This window comes from Etheostoma spectabile, chromosome 15, assembly GCF_008692095.1.
Source record: "Etheostoma spectabile isolate EspeVRDwgs_2016 chromosome 15, UIUC_Espe_1.0, whole genome shotgun sequence".
Taxonomy (NCBI): domain Eukaryota; kingdom Metazoa; phylum Chordata; class Actinopteri; order Perciformes; family Percidae; genus Etheostoma; species Etheostoma spectabile.
In genome coordinates this window covers 29,811,301-29,825,070 of record NC_045747.1, presented here as the reverse complement: position 1 = coordinate 29,825,070, position 13,770 = coordinate 29,811,301, and positions in this window count along the sequence as shown.

Sequence of the window (13,770 nt, the reverse complement as noted above, 5' to 3'; positions counted from 1 at the left end):
AGGCTCTAGTTAACAGGCTGACTAGCGGGACGAGGTCCATGGTGGAAATAATATGGGAAAAGAGCGGAAACAATTGGGTTTGATTGAGAACACTTTTCAAAAGAGACACCATTTCCCCCCCGTTGACGTAACTGGGGACCACTTAGAGGGTGGGAGGGATTTTGATGGCTGGCGCCAGTTACTCGTCTTCGTCCCAGTATTCACTTTGGTAAAAAGGACATGTCACTCAAAAAGCACTCCCTTCCTTGTCTGACACACATATGCATAACATGCACTAGGACACGTTAATAGTTTAGTTTTGCATTAATTGCAACATTTACTTCCTGTTACTCATCTTAACCTTAACTAATATTTAACTCTAACGCTGACCTAAAGAAACCATATTAGTGAGTGCTAGTGAGTCTCTTCCTTTGTCATGTTGTATTTACAGTTTTTTTGGATTGCTTACACACTAAAGTTAAAAGTAGTACACTACTAGCAAAACCTTACACTCAACAAGCAAAACATCAGCCCATATTTGCACAAAACTAGCAACACATTGTCAACCTCACACACTTGTTGCAAAACTCTACACACAGTGATTTTGCAAACACACTAACACACTTAACATACATTACACACAAACATCTATTATGGAGTCACTTCCTGTCAGATGCATACCAAAAGCACTGCCTGTCCTTACCGCCCTTCCACCAATTGTCAACCCAGTCTAGGTGTGCAAACACTTGTTGTCTGAATTGTAGACACACCAATAGTGTGATAAGCTCATAAACAAAGCAGCAGGTGAGTTCTCGTGCTTCAAGCACAATGGAAGAGCCAAGAGAATATCGGACCGGTGGAGGCGAGGGGAGGAGAAGTGAGGAGGAGACAAGAGGAGGACGGGAAGCAGGACGGAAAGGGGCGGAGGAAGGGAGGAGAGGAGATCAACAGAGGCGTGAATCAACGGAAGCAGGAAGAGAGTGGAGCGCCACGCTGGAGGTGTAGAGAAGAAAGGAAGACACGAAGGGTCAAAGGCCGCGATCTGCACAAATGAGATCCGCGCAACACTGGTTACCCGTTGTCGACCCCGGCCTGCGCGTGAGGGGGGCTGGACTGAGCGAGTACACCAAATCTAACCCATACCACGATGGCAAGTGTGATGAGAACATTTCGACTGGCAACTAGGTCTTGTCAAAATTACATCATCAAAAATCACTGACTCGCACAGTTTCAGCAACTACTTCAGTTACTGTATCCTAATCGCACTCTGTACCTTTATCCTGTGAATGACTGTACTATGGTTTACGGTTCTTGTTATCTACATAGGATGAGGGTCGAGGAACGAAGAGGGAGAGAGGCTCCTATGTTCACAAGAACAGCAGAGAGGAGATAGTAAACATGGTTTTGGACAACAATGCTGTAACCATCAATCACTCCAAGAACATTCATAACACGTCGGTTTCAACATATCCATCAGGTCTCAACTCAACAACGGCAGTTGCATCCTATGATAAAAAAACCCATATTCTAATGAAGCAAATTATATCGAGGTTCCTTTGCGAGCGCAATTCCGAAAGGGTAACAGACTGAGCGGCATGATTAGGCAGAGGTAGTTTCACTACAGCTTGTGATCTTCATACTGTCTGCATTCTTTACTGTACTGTATAGTATACGAGAGTCTACACTGACACTGTTCTCAGAGAGTTTAACAAATGGCATGGAGAGAGATCCAGCATGAGTCATCACGTAGATGAGGTGGGTACAACCTGAGACGAGAACACAAGGAGGGGAAGAAACATCATTGCCACAGGGCTTAGCAATGCCCAGGGCAACGTGGGGTGTAATCTTACACGCTGTGCGAGCCATTACGGACAGAATGGGGGCCACCACGCCATGTCCCCATTAGGGCCCTTACACAGCATCATACTCACATTCTTGAGACCATTGCACAACATAACGCAGCACAATCAATGATCATATTCAATCATTGTTGTATGGGACAATGTGTTTCTTTCACCGCTCGCTCGTGGTTAGAACTGGTTTTCAGGTCAACATCCACATGTTCACGTCATATCCTTCCACCATACTCTCCCTTTCTAACACCCTATAGAAGAGTTTTACTCGCATGGGCGGTGTGGTGAAGTATCGATCCTCGTCTCAGGCGAGGGCCCCTATCCAAGCCATGGAGGAGGCCGTGACCGATGGAGGTAGGCAGCAATAAGGATGGATTCGTCATTCAAGACGGTTTCTTTCCAAGGTGTTCTTGCTAATGACAACATTGACCGCATGTGATGAAATCTTGGCCGGGATCCAGTCTAGGCGAAGGCATGTCTAGTGTTTTGTTTTTTACAGTACAAAACGTAAAGCGACATTTGTTACAGTATTATGAATCTCCATGTCAACATTTGGTCGTGTTGAGAAATAAATGAGTTTCTTCAGTCTGCAACATTGGTCTTGTGTAGTGTTTGGTGAATTTACATTATATTTGTACTTTGTTGATGGTAGCCAACTCTAATCATAGGAAGTAGAAGTGCTAAAGTGTTTTAGGTTTATCAGAGCAGAGTGTACTCGTGCAAACAGAGTATAGTAATGTGAAACGTGTGTGTTTCATATGGTAACAAAGTGTGGTTTTTAAACAGAAGTGTATAGTTTTTACAAGAGTGTTTATTGTGCAAGGATCTGTAGTGTTTTGTATTGGGTGTGTGGTTGTGCTAATTGTGTGTAGTGTTTTGAAAACACGGGCCCTGTTTTGAAAATCGTGCTTAAGCAATCCAAAAAACTGTAAAAACATTATGACTCAAACATATTAGACTATAAGATTAATTTCCCCATTGTGACAAGTGATGAGCACCAAACAAAAACACCAGATAGTCACACAAAATATTTTGACAAGCGTGACATTTGACTATAATTTACTATTTCCATTCAGCATAAAGTAACTCTGAAAGTTAAATTTCAACATTAATTTGATCTTGTTTGGAAATGTATTCAATACTGAAAAGCATTTTTCATGAGACACCCTAATGTATGTAACGTTAAAAACTAAAATTCATCAAATTAGGCCTATGTTAGGATTATTATCATATTTTGCTTTGCTTCTAGTCTGAATTGTACAACTTTTTTTCTCATTGACTCCTCTTGACTCCTCTAAATAAAGTTCCTCTACTAATCCATGACCTTGGACAGTACCTGCACAGCAGTGTGGAGAAAGGCCACACTGTACTGCATGGGCTTCCACATGGGCAGGTTGCTGACGTCCGACTGGTTCTGTGAAATTCCAGCAAATGTTCGTTTCAAGCCAGCACGCACTCCCTGGGGTGGATCGTTGGTGAACTTGATGGAGGACTGGAGGAAAAGGGGTTGTATTGCTAAAAGCTTGTGTACTATATACATTCACCTCAGTATGACTGGAGGCTAGGTCAGGAAGTACAGTTATAAATGAACAAATTATTTAATAATGCTTTACATAATAGCTGTTGAAAGGGTCACCTGTAGAAGTGTGATGGAGAATTGATTGTGTGGTTCTGTGGTGATCCACACCCTGAAAGCATCATGCATGGTCTCTGCAGTTAAGATCGTGTCTAGCAACTCATCCATAAAGTCCAGGCCCAGGTGACAATTTTGCAGAAGGACCCAGCCTCCCTATACATACATGTAAATGTAAATGTAAATGTGCTGTATTTATATAGCGCTTTTCCAGTCTTAACAACTGCTCAAAGCGCTTTTACATCTACAGGAAACATTCACCATTCACACACATTCATACACTGTGGCCGGGGCTGCCGTACAAGGTGCCACCTGCTCATCAGATAAACATTCATACACATTCACACTCCGATGCGCAGCACCGGGGGCAACTCGGGGTTCAGTGTCTTGCCCAAGGACACTTCGACAATGACTGCAGGGGCGGGGATCGAACACCAACCCTCCGATTGGCAGGCAACCGCTCTACCACTGAGCCACAGCTGCCACCTATACAGTGGGGTGAAAAAGTGTTTGCCCCCTTCCTCATTTCCTGTTCCTTTGCATGTTTGTCACACTTAAGTGTTTCGGAACATCAAACCAATTTAAACAATAGTCAAGGACCACACAAGTAAACACAAAATGCAATTTGTTAATGAAGGTGTTTATTATTAAAGGTGAAAAAAAAAATCCAAACCATCATGGCCCTGTGTGAAAAGTGATTGCCCCCCTTGTTAAAACATACTATACTGTGGTTGTCCACACCTGAGTTCAATTTCTCTAGCCACACCCAGGCCTGATTATTGCCACACCCTGTTCACAATCAAGGCATCACTTAAATAGGAGCTGCTTGACACAGTAAGGTCACCAGAAGATCCTTAAAAGCTACACATCATGCCGAGACCCCAAGAAATTCAGGAACAATTGAGAAAGAAAGTAATTGAGATCTATCAGTCTGGAAAGGGTTATAAAGCCATTTCCAAAGCTTTGGGAATCCAGCGAACCACAGTGAGAGCCATTGTCCACAAATAGCAAAGACATGGAACAGTGGTGAACCTTCCCTGAGTGGCCCCCGCCCAAAATTACCCAAGAGTGCAGCGACGACTCATCCAAGAGGTCACAAAAGACCCCACAACAACCTCCAAAGAACTGCAGGCCTCACTTGCCTCAGTTAAGGTCAGCGTTCATGCCTCCACCATCAGGAAAAGACTGGGCAAAAATGGCCTGCATGGCAGAGTTCCAAGGAGAAAAACCACTGCTGAGCAAAAGAACATCAAAGCTCGTCTCAATTTCTCCACAACACATCTTGATGATCCCCAAGACTTTTGGGACAACATTCTGTGGACCGATGAGACAAAAGTGGAACTCTTTGGAAGGTGTGTGTCCAAGTAAATCTGGCGTAGAAGGAACACTGCATTTCATAAAAAGAACATTATACCAACAGTAAAATATGGGGTGGTAGTGTGATGGTCGGGGGCGGTTTTGCTGCTTCAGGACCTGGAAGACTTGCCATGATAAAAGGAACTATGAATTCTGCTGTCTACCAAGAGATCCTGAAGGAGAATGTCCGACCATCTGTTCGTGTACTCAAGCTGAAACGAACTTGGGTTCTGCAGCAGGACAATGATCCTAAACACACCAGCAGTCCACCACCGAATGGCTGAAGAAAACCAAAATGAAGACTTTGGAGTGGCCTAGCCAAAGTCCTGACCTGAATCCTTTTGAGATGTTGTGGTATGACCTAAAAAGGCCGTTCATGCTCGAAAACCCTCTAATGTAACTGAATTAGGACAATTCTGCAAAGATGAGTGGGCCAAAATTCCTCCAGGACGCTGTAAAAGCCTCATTGCACGGGGGCCTATAGCTCACTGAGTGGGTGCGCTCGCCCCATGTGGCTGAGTCCTGCAGCGGCCCAGGTTCGAGTCCGGCCTGTGGCCCTTTGCTGCGTGTCATCCCCATCTTTCTCTCTCTCCCGTTTCACATGTCTATCCACTGTATGCGAATAAAGGAAAAAACCCTGAAAAAATCTAAAAAAAAAAAAAAAAAAAGCCTCAGTGCAGTTATCGCAAACGCTTGGTGCAGTTGTGACTGCCTAAGGGTGGCCAACCAGTTATTAGAGTTTAGGGAGGACACCTCACTTTTACACCGGGCCATGCTTGGTTTGGATTTTTTTTCACTTTACTCCGAACCCACCTTCATTTACAAATTCATTTGTGTTTACTTGTGTTGTCCGACTATGGTTTAAAGTGGTGGGATGTCGAAACACTTACAGTGTGACAAACATGCCAAGGAACAGGAAATGAGGAAAGGGGGCAAATACCCTTTTTCACACCCATGTATCTTCTCTGTTAACTTTGCAACGAATTTTGTTTGCCCTCACCAAAACTCAGTTACCAATACAATTAAAGACGCCCGTCGGACTACTGGTAGTGCGATTTCTGTTTTCCAATTAACTTTGTTAGCTACTAGAAAAGACTCGTTGGTGCTTCTTGACCGCTGATGAAGTTTTGACAACCCAGCCGTTATCAACGGTTACCTTTGAAAACACTATTGCCACGCGCTTTGGCCGTTAGCGCAAGAGATTACATGAAAAAGCTACTTGACGTTAGTTTAAATCTCAGCGTTCCTACCTTACTGTCAGTTTGATTATGGCCTTTCCATGAATTTTGGCGTGCCTGTTGAACGGACACCGTTTAAAGGACCAAAAGCCATATTTGGCAAGACCAGTGGCCGAGACTGAGACAAGTCCAAATACCAGCGAGTCCAAAACATGTCCGAGACCTAAAAACGGTCTCGAGTCCGTACTCAAGTACTAGCTACAGCCCTGGTTATTTTCCCTGCCTTGCTTGTCTGTCAAAGCACTTCGTAAACTTTGTTTTTAAATGTGCAATATTAGCCTAATTATTAGGGTAGGCTATATAATAACTATATAATGATAATTCCACCCTAAAATAATAAGTAATAAAAATAAATGTCTATTCTGGGATGTGAGCTCGACAGTGTTTGTCCAAGTATATGTACTAATGTGTCATTTTACGTAATTTCACCCAACAGTATAAGAGGATATTTGACAGGTTTTTAGATGGGTGGTAATGCTTCTTTTGAAATCTGTTCTATTACTGACAGCTGTTATACTTGGTATGGATATAGGCTACTGTAAATCAAAAAATACAATTACAAGATGAAATCATTTGCTTTTAAATGTAGACAAACTTTATTTATTAATAATTTATCTACAAAAAAAAAAATCTAAGCCCATACATATGCCATGCTTTGGAGCCAAGCTGATCACTTTAGCACTGGAGAAGAATACAATATCAACATGTTCACATTCATTTCACCCAGAATCAAAACTGGTATTGGTAAGTGGTATCAAAGGGACAGTCTGTAGTTTATCTGCACGTGATTGAGCATTTTAAACCTGTTGAACAGGAGGTTTCTGGGTAGAACAATGCTGCCCTCTACTGGGCTTTGTTGGCAAACACATGCAGGTTAGCTGTCTGATGTGGTTGATTCTAGGCATGCATGTGATTGCCTTCTATGTAGAGAGTGTGTAGCTAGTTACTGATGCTGCTGATTCAGCCCTAACCAGACTACATGTATTCCTTTTCACTAACAACATATGTATAAAGATCCACAGCCTCCCCAGTTGGACTAATACAACAACAAGTTGTCCTTTATACCGCCCCCGAATGTTGCCTGATTCAGGGTGAATTTAACATTTACCAGATGTTGATTACATTACAAGACATGGACTTGGCCTTATTCAAAAAGTGTAAACCCCTGTATGTGCTTTAGTACTGCAGCTTCTCTCACAGCTAACCTGTCAGGTATTTTGAAAGGTATGGCAAATATTCAACCAAAATATTGAGAGAGCCTGCTTTGCTGGAAGCATTTTATATGTCTACTTTACAACTTCAAGTCACTACATTGTCATAGTACTGCGGTGAGGAACAGTAAAGGTACTCCATGCTCCCCAAGCTATCGTCGAGTTTATATGTAAGGCCATTTCTCCCCCTCGACACTGGATTGTTGGAAGAGTTATTAAGAGTTGTTAGTACTGTTAGTGTAGCGTTCTTACAGGTGAATATGTTCATCCAGTTTATCTAAAAGGCATATTCACCATGTACTGTCTCATAACTTCTCTCAAACTTTTGTGGAGCAGTGCAACTCCAACAGAGAAGGTTAACCCTCATGTTGTCCTCGGTTCAAATTTATCAACCCTCTATATGAGAACTGTGACAAAAGAACGTGAAAAACGATGACAAATTTTGGAAAACCCAACAAAAACGCAGGAAAAAAACAATCAACAAAAACAGAGTTTTTTTAAACGCTGAAAAAGTGACCAAAAAAAATGTTAAAAAATTGAATAAAACATAAAAAAATTGTCCAAAAAGTGACAAAAAATTGGAATAAAATTGACAAAAACGTTGAGAAAAGTGTAGAAAAAAACAACAAAATGTTGAAATTTCAACCCAGAAAAACACAAAGTTGCAGGTCAACGGGAAGACAACACAAGGGTTAACCCTCATGTTGTCCTCGGGTCAAATTGACCCGTTTTCCTATATCAATGTTCTTTTTAATTACCAAAAACAACATGATGTATTACACACAATGCTCTTTGGCAAGTACAAATCTCTACTTTCATTCATTTTGGAGCGTATGCAATATTTTACAACTATTTAAGGGATAGTCTGAATTTATTTGGGAGCAATGTTGGTTATTTTGTTACATTATTTGCAGCCTCTCTTTTCTTTCCAATTTCTGAAAGACATAATTTAATTTGATAGGTGGGCTTAAGGTAAATGATTAGTGAAAAACGAGTGTGATTGGACCATGCTCTTACTGGAAAACCCAAAAGAGACTGCACTCATGTCATATCATGGTTATTACAATATCCAAGTCCCAGACCATTTATAGTCTCACATCATGATGTTGATATAATATTGATTGTTGACGCACATTTGTTTGTTTGTTGGGTTGAAAATTGACTCGTAGCAACTGTGTAAATGCGTGTTTACTCCACTTCAGCCTGGATTTCAGGGATGTCAATCTGATCAAGGCAGGACCAATTTGGGAGGTTTTCCTTATTGATAACGTTTGTTGTGTTCACCGGCATTGTTTTTTGTGTGTAAACATTTGGAAGACTGTGATACCTTGTATTATTAAGGCTAGATATTTCAAGTATGTTGACACAGAAGTCTTTGGGGTCATTGTTAACAAACATATCCTTGATTTTTTTCCCAGTCGGGTTTAGCTTTCGCATCAAAGCTTCTGTGCAAAATGTAGAAGTTGATCCATTGTCTAAAAAGGCATAGGTCTGAATCACTTTGTTGCCCCTTCTTGCTTTCACCTGAACTGGACGGATTGGTAGTATTCCATTACTACCGGCCCCAGTTTGGCTTCCAAAGGTTTGAGCTACATTTGTACTTCCAGTTGGTTCACGTTTACAGGAATTTAGGCCATCAGTGCTCACTGACTTGTCAACTTTTCTTTTGACATGAATGTGTAAAGCTGTTGGATGACTCAGTTTGCATTTTTCACAGGTTATGCGCTTTTCACAAGTTTTGCTCCAATGCCCAGTGTTGAGACACCCAAAGCATCCTCCTTTCTCCTTTAAGAAGTTGATTTTTTCACGATGGCTGATCTTGGCAAGTTGATGACATTCATCCAGAAAGTGGCCTTGTAAACAGAATAAACAATTGATATCGCTCTGTATGCAACTCTGTTTGGTTACTTTTTTTCTCCTCATATTGTAGTTTATTGGTAGCATAGACATTTTTAGTGATGTTGTCACGTTTCCTTTTCGGGTTTTCTGTATCCACATCCCTTTTGACATGCATTCCTCTTTCTGTGGTGTGAAGATTTCCCAAAACTGGATCAGACAAAATCTTGACTTGGTGTTCCACAAACTGCACAACATCGTTGAAGTTTGGTTTGCGCTTTTGCTTTTCACGGACATCACATGCAAGACTTTGGAATTGTTCTTTCAATTTATAAGGACGTTTTGAAACGACAACTTTGAGGTTTGCAGACATGTCAAGTTCTCTCATGTCCTGCAAATCAGACATCGCGTTATTGCATCCACGCAGGAATAAGGCGTAATCCTGTAGCAAAGACACATGTTCAACCTCAATAACAGGCCAGTTGAGCACCTTTTTGATATAGGCTGCTGTAATTTTTGTTTTATTCCCAAAGTGGTCTTGTAGGAGAGCTTTGGCTGCTTCAAAACCTCTTTCAGGACTCATGTGTAAACAGCTTTGCACAAGGTTCCTTGGGCGCCCTCTAGTGTATCTCTCCAAAAAATACATGCAGTCCCCTTTAGTAGCACTTTTAACATCTGCAGCAAACTGCTGTGGATGTTTTACCAGTCTGTGGTCACCAGGGTCTTCTTCTACACTGTGGTGTGCTGGGGGGGCAGCATATCAAAGAAGGACACCCAAAGGCTGGATAAACTGATCAGGTGGGCCGGCTCTGCGACGGCATGAAGTGGACTCACTGGTGACGGTGGTAGAGAGGAGGACATTGGACAAACTGTGGACATTACTGAAAATGCCAGCCCCCCCCGCACCCCGTCATCAGCACCCAGAGGAGCCGTTCAGTGGAAGGCTGCTCCTTCCAGGTGCCGGACCAACAGACTCAAGGACTCCTTTGTCCTCATGCCATCAGACTGTACACTCCTCACTAGGGGGGAGGAGGAAATAGGCAGAGAGGACCATACATACATACATACATACATACATACATACATACATACTACAATAACCCACACAACACACACACACACAGTAAATATACATACACTACATACTACACACAACACACACACACACACACACATACAGTAAATATACATACTACATACATAACATACATACATACATAATACATACATACATACATACATATCATACAATACAACACACACACACACCACACCACACAGTAAATATTCATACAACATACATAGCTACATACACACACACACACACACCACACACACACACACACACATACAGAAATATACATACCATACATACTACATACATACATACAATACACACAACATACATGCACACCTGGACTTAAATTCACACCTGGTCACTTTTAATATTTTTAACACTGGACTAAACCTGACACTTTAATATAATTTATGGTTTTTCTTTGTTTATTTGACGATGTTCTTATTGTTGTTATTATTTTTTGGTATTTGTTGTCTTCCACACGTCTTTTTTCTATTTTTATTTTTTTCTTGCTTAAAACTGCTGCTGGAACTTTCAATTCCTGCGGGAGTCATCCCAAAGGATCAAGAAAGAGAAGTCTAGTCTAGGTCTAAGTCTTCTTCTCTTCGACACAGTGTTAAAGGCTTGCATGAATACTTTGAACTTTAAAGGATCACCTTCAAACAAATGTCTCTTCTTGGTGGTTGACTTGTCCTTTGTTGCTGTATAAACAACTCTGTATTTCATTTTGTCTTGGCAGAATTTGTATTGTAGAACTTGGTAATTGCAAGCTCACATTTTCCCTTCTTGCTCTTGTGACGGGTAAGGTTTATTTTTCGTCCTGGACTCGTTGAGCTTTGAATCCGAAACGGCCGTAGGGAGAGCCGGGCACGATTGAAACGCGGGAAGGATGAACATTCCAGTTTTTCTCGAGTGCAAGATGATAGACAGACTTCTTTAGGTCTGAAAACATAGAGCGTGTTACACCCTTCTACAGCCAAATATCTTCCTGTTATTCTTTCATCACGGATGTTACAGCGATAAACGCGTTTTGATGGTCAAAAGTAAACTCATTGGCGGTCACATTTTTTTGATATAACGAGGGTTTTTCATTTAAGGTTTGACTGCATGCTTATTCAGTAGACCAGTTAGTGTTCTCCACAATCCAGACTTCATATTATGCTTGTTTACAGAGAAGCACAAACGGCGATAATATCATAATCTATGTCGGGACAGTTGAAACAGCTGTTTCAACCGTCCCCGACCTGCCTGGAACTCTGGATTTTAAGTAAATGCACAAATATCTGTGTTCGTACAATTATTTATGGAGGTGAGACATGAAAAGCAGTTTTAGAGAGATGAAACAATATTGTGAGCCCACCAGGTAGGGGGGGTCGATTTTTCATGTTTATCTATGGAGACGGACGGGTTGGGGCGCGTTATTTGGGATGTCCGTGGTATAACCCGTGTCGAAACCTATGTGAAGACATTTCTACAATAGAAACATGATCATAAATAGAAAAACTTACTGTTCTAGCTATGAAAACAGCAAATCATTGCACAGTGCGATGATTATTCAATAATATTTCCTGCTCATATCGCGCGTACTTTTCAGGTAGTGCGGACGGCACTAAGTTATAAAGACATTCACAAAGAGCGGCATACGACTTCAGGTATCTAAACTCAGATATTACTACTATAATAACACCTCTTGGAGCTGACCCGAGGAATCATCATGAAATACAGCATTGTTAAATATTCAAAGTTGTATCGGAAGTTATATGGCTCAAGAATCACTGATATTCCCAGTTGGTGCATTCTGTTGTCCCCTGCGTGTCTTGGTTTTCAAAATTGTGTCTTTTCCGTCCAGGAGGTGCGGAGCAGAACACATTAACGCACGTCCCACTCTGGTGCCGTGTCAAGAATCTCCTGAACGCGGTTTGTCCAAAGCTAAAAAAACACAACGTGTGTACAGATGACGAGGTAAAGTTGCTAGTGACAAATGATATTAGCCATGTTTCCACCAGTCGTGTGATTAAGACGCACTTTTATTGGTAAGTTCGTTAATTAACCAATAGGTGTTCGAGACGTCTCTGGCTCGGGATTCCCCGATTTTTCCACATGTTTTTCAAAATACGGATTCCTTCGCTTCACCATATTTGAGATCGAGAGACGCCTACGTCAAACAAAACGCCACCTACTTTCTGCTCCTGAGGGCTTTCAGGTCGAGGCATCACATTTCCAAGTGCTAACATTTGTGATAGCGCGACATCCCAACAACACAGAAAGTTTAGGGGGACACGTTCGGGGAGACGGTAGTTTATGGTTCTTCAACGGTTAGGTTCGAACCAACCCAACCAAACAACTAACCGTGTAGGGAACGTCCCTCCTGGTATAACGTTCGCAGCTGAACGTTACGACGAACCCAAACCACACGGTAACGTCCCCTGACGGTGCGCGCGTTACCTTTCACACCAAACGTTGCGACGTTTGGTCTATTTGGTTTGTGAGGTTTTGAAGCAGTAGTAGCATTTAGTAAGGTCATGCTTGCAGTTAAAACTTTTACTCGAATAGAAATGATTGACCAAAATGTAAGTAAATAACAGCAAGGCGTTAAATTTAATTCGAATACATGGTGGAATGACAGCCTGATTCGAGTTAGCGGTAAAGAACAGTAGCTACGTTTGTGCTTGACCTTCGGTTCTTTTTTAACTAGATATTAGTGTGAAAATACTTATAAAACAAGAATCTACAAGGGAACGATTTTCACAACTAAGAAAAATGCCACCCCCCCCTTCTTTAATTTCGTTTGTAAAGCCCACGAAACCGGTTACACCCCCACACGAGGGGGGGCGTCTGTCATGAGGAGAATGCGATTGCCGCAGTATGGAAAAAAACGCGTACGGGACCGGAACACGATGCCCACAGCTCGGCTAGCCACGGAAAAGGTAAAGGCGACATACGTTTACAGCTGGAACGATTTGTGGTTTGTAAAGGAGGTTTTGTGGTTGAACATGTTAAACTCTTTCCCTCGTATGCAAGGGTGTGGTGTGGAGGCAAACGACGTAAACGCAGGTTTATGCACCTCTCATAAATTGTGAGTGACAACGAAGTCCCTTTGCTAGTCAAGCTAGCTAGGTATTGTTGTGCGCTCTAGCTAGCTGTTCGCGTTCGCGGGTAGGCAGGAACTAAGCGCGTAAGGGTTTTTATATCTGTTTTTTGAACTTTAAATTATGAAAGGTTTTTTTTTTATTTTTTTTTTTTTTTATTTAAAAATTATTTAAACGATTTCTATGGGAAGAGCGAGTTGACCACATCAGGACACCGCAGAAAGACGTGCTGTTACGCCTTAGGATCTGTGGCTAATGTACGTTTTTTTCTACGTAAGATAGTGAACAAATGTTTTCCTTATAATGTTACTAGGTTGATATCATACAGACCTTTAGCTTCATCAGGAGCAGAAACTGGGTCAGTCTACCTCGGATAGTTTAGACATTATGGCTGATAATCTAAATTCTTCTGGAGAAAATCAATGGAGTTTTTACTTTGTGTGTATAAATTAAAAACTTATCACCAACTATTTTGATAATTGGTTTGAGTATTTTTT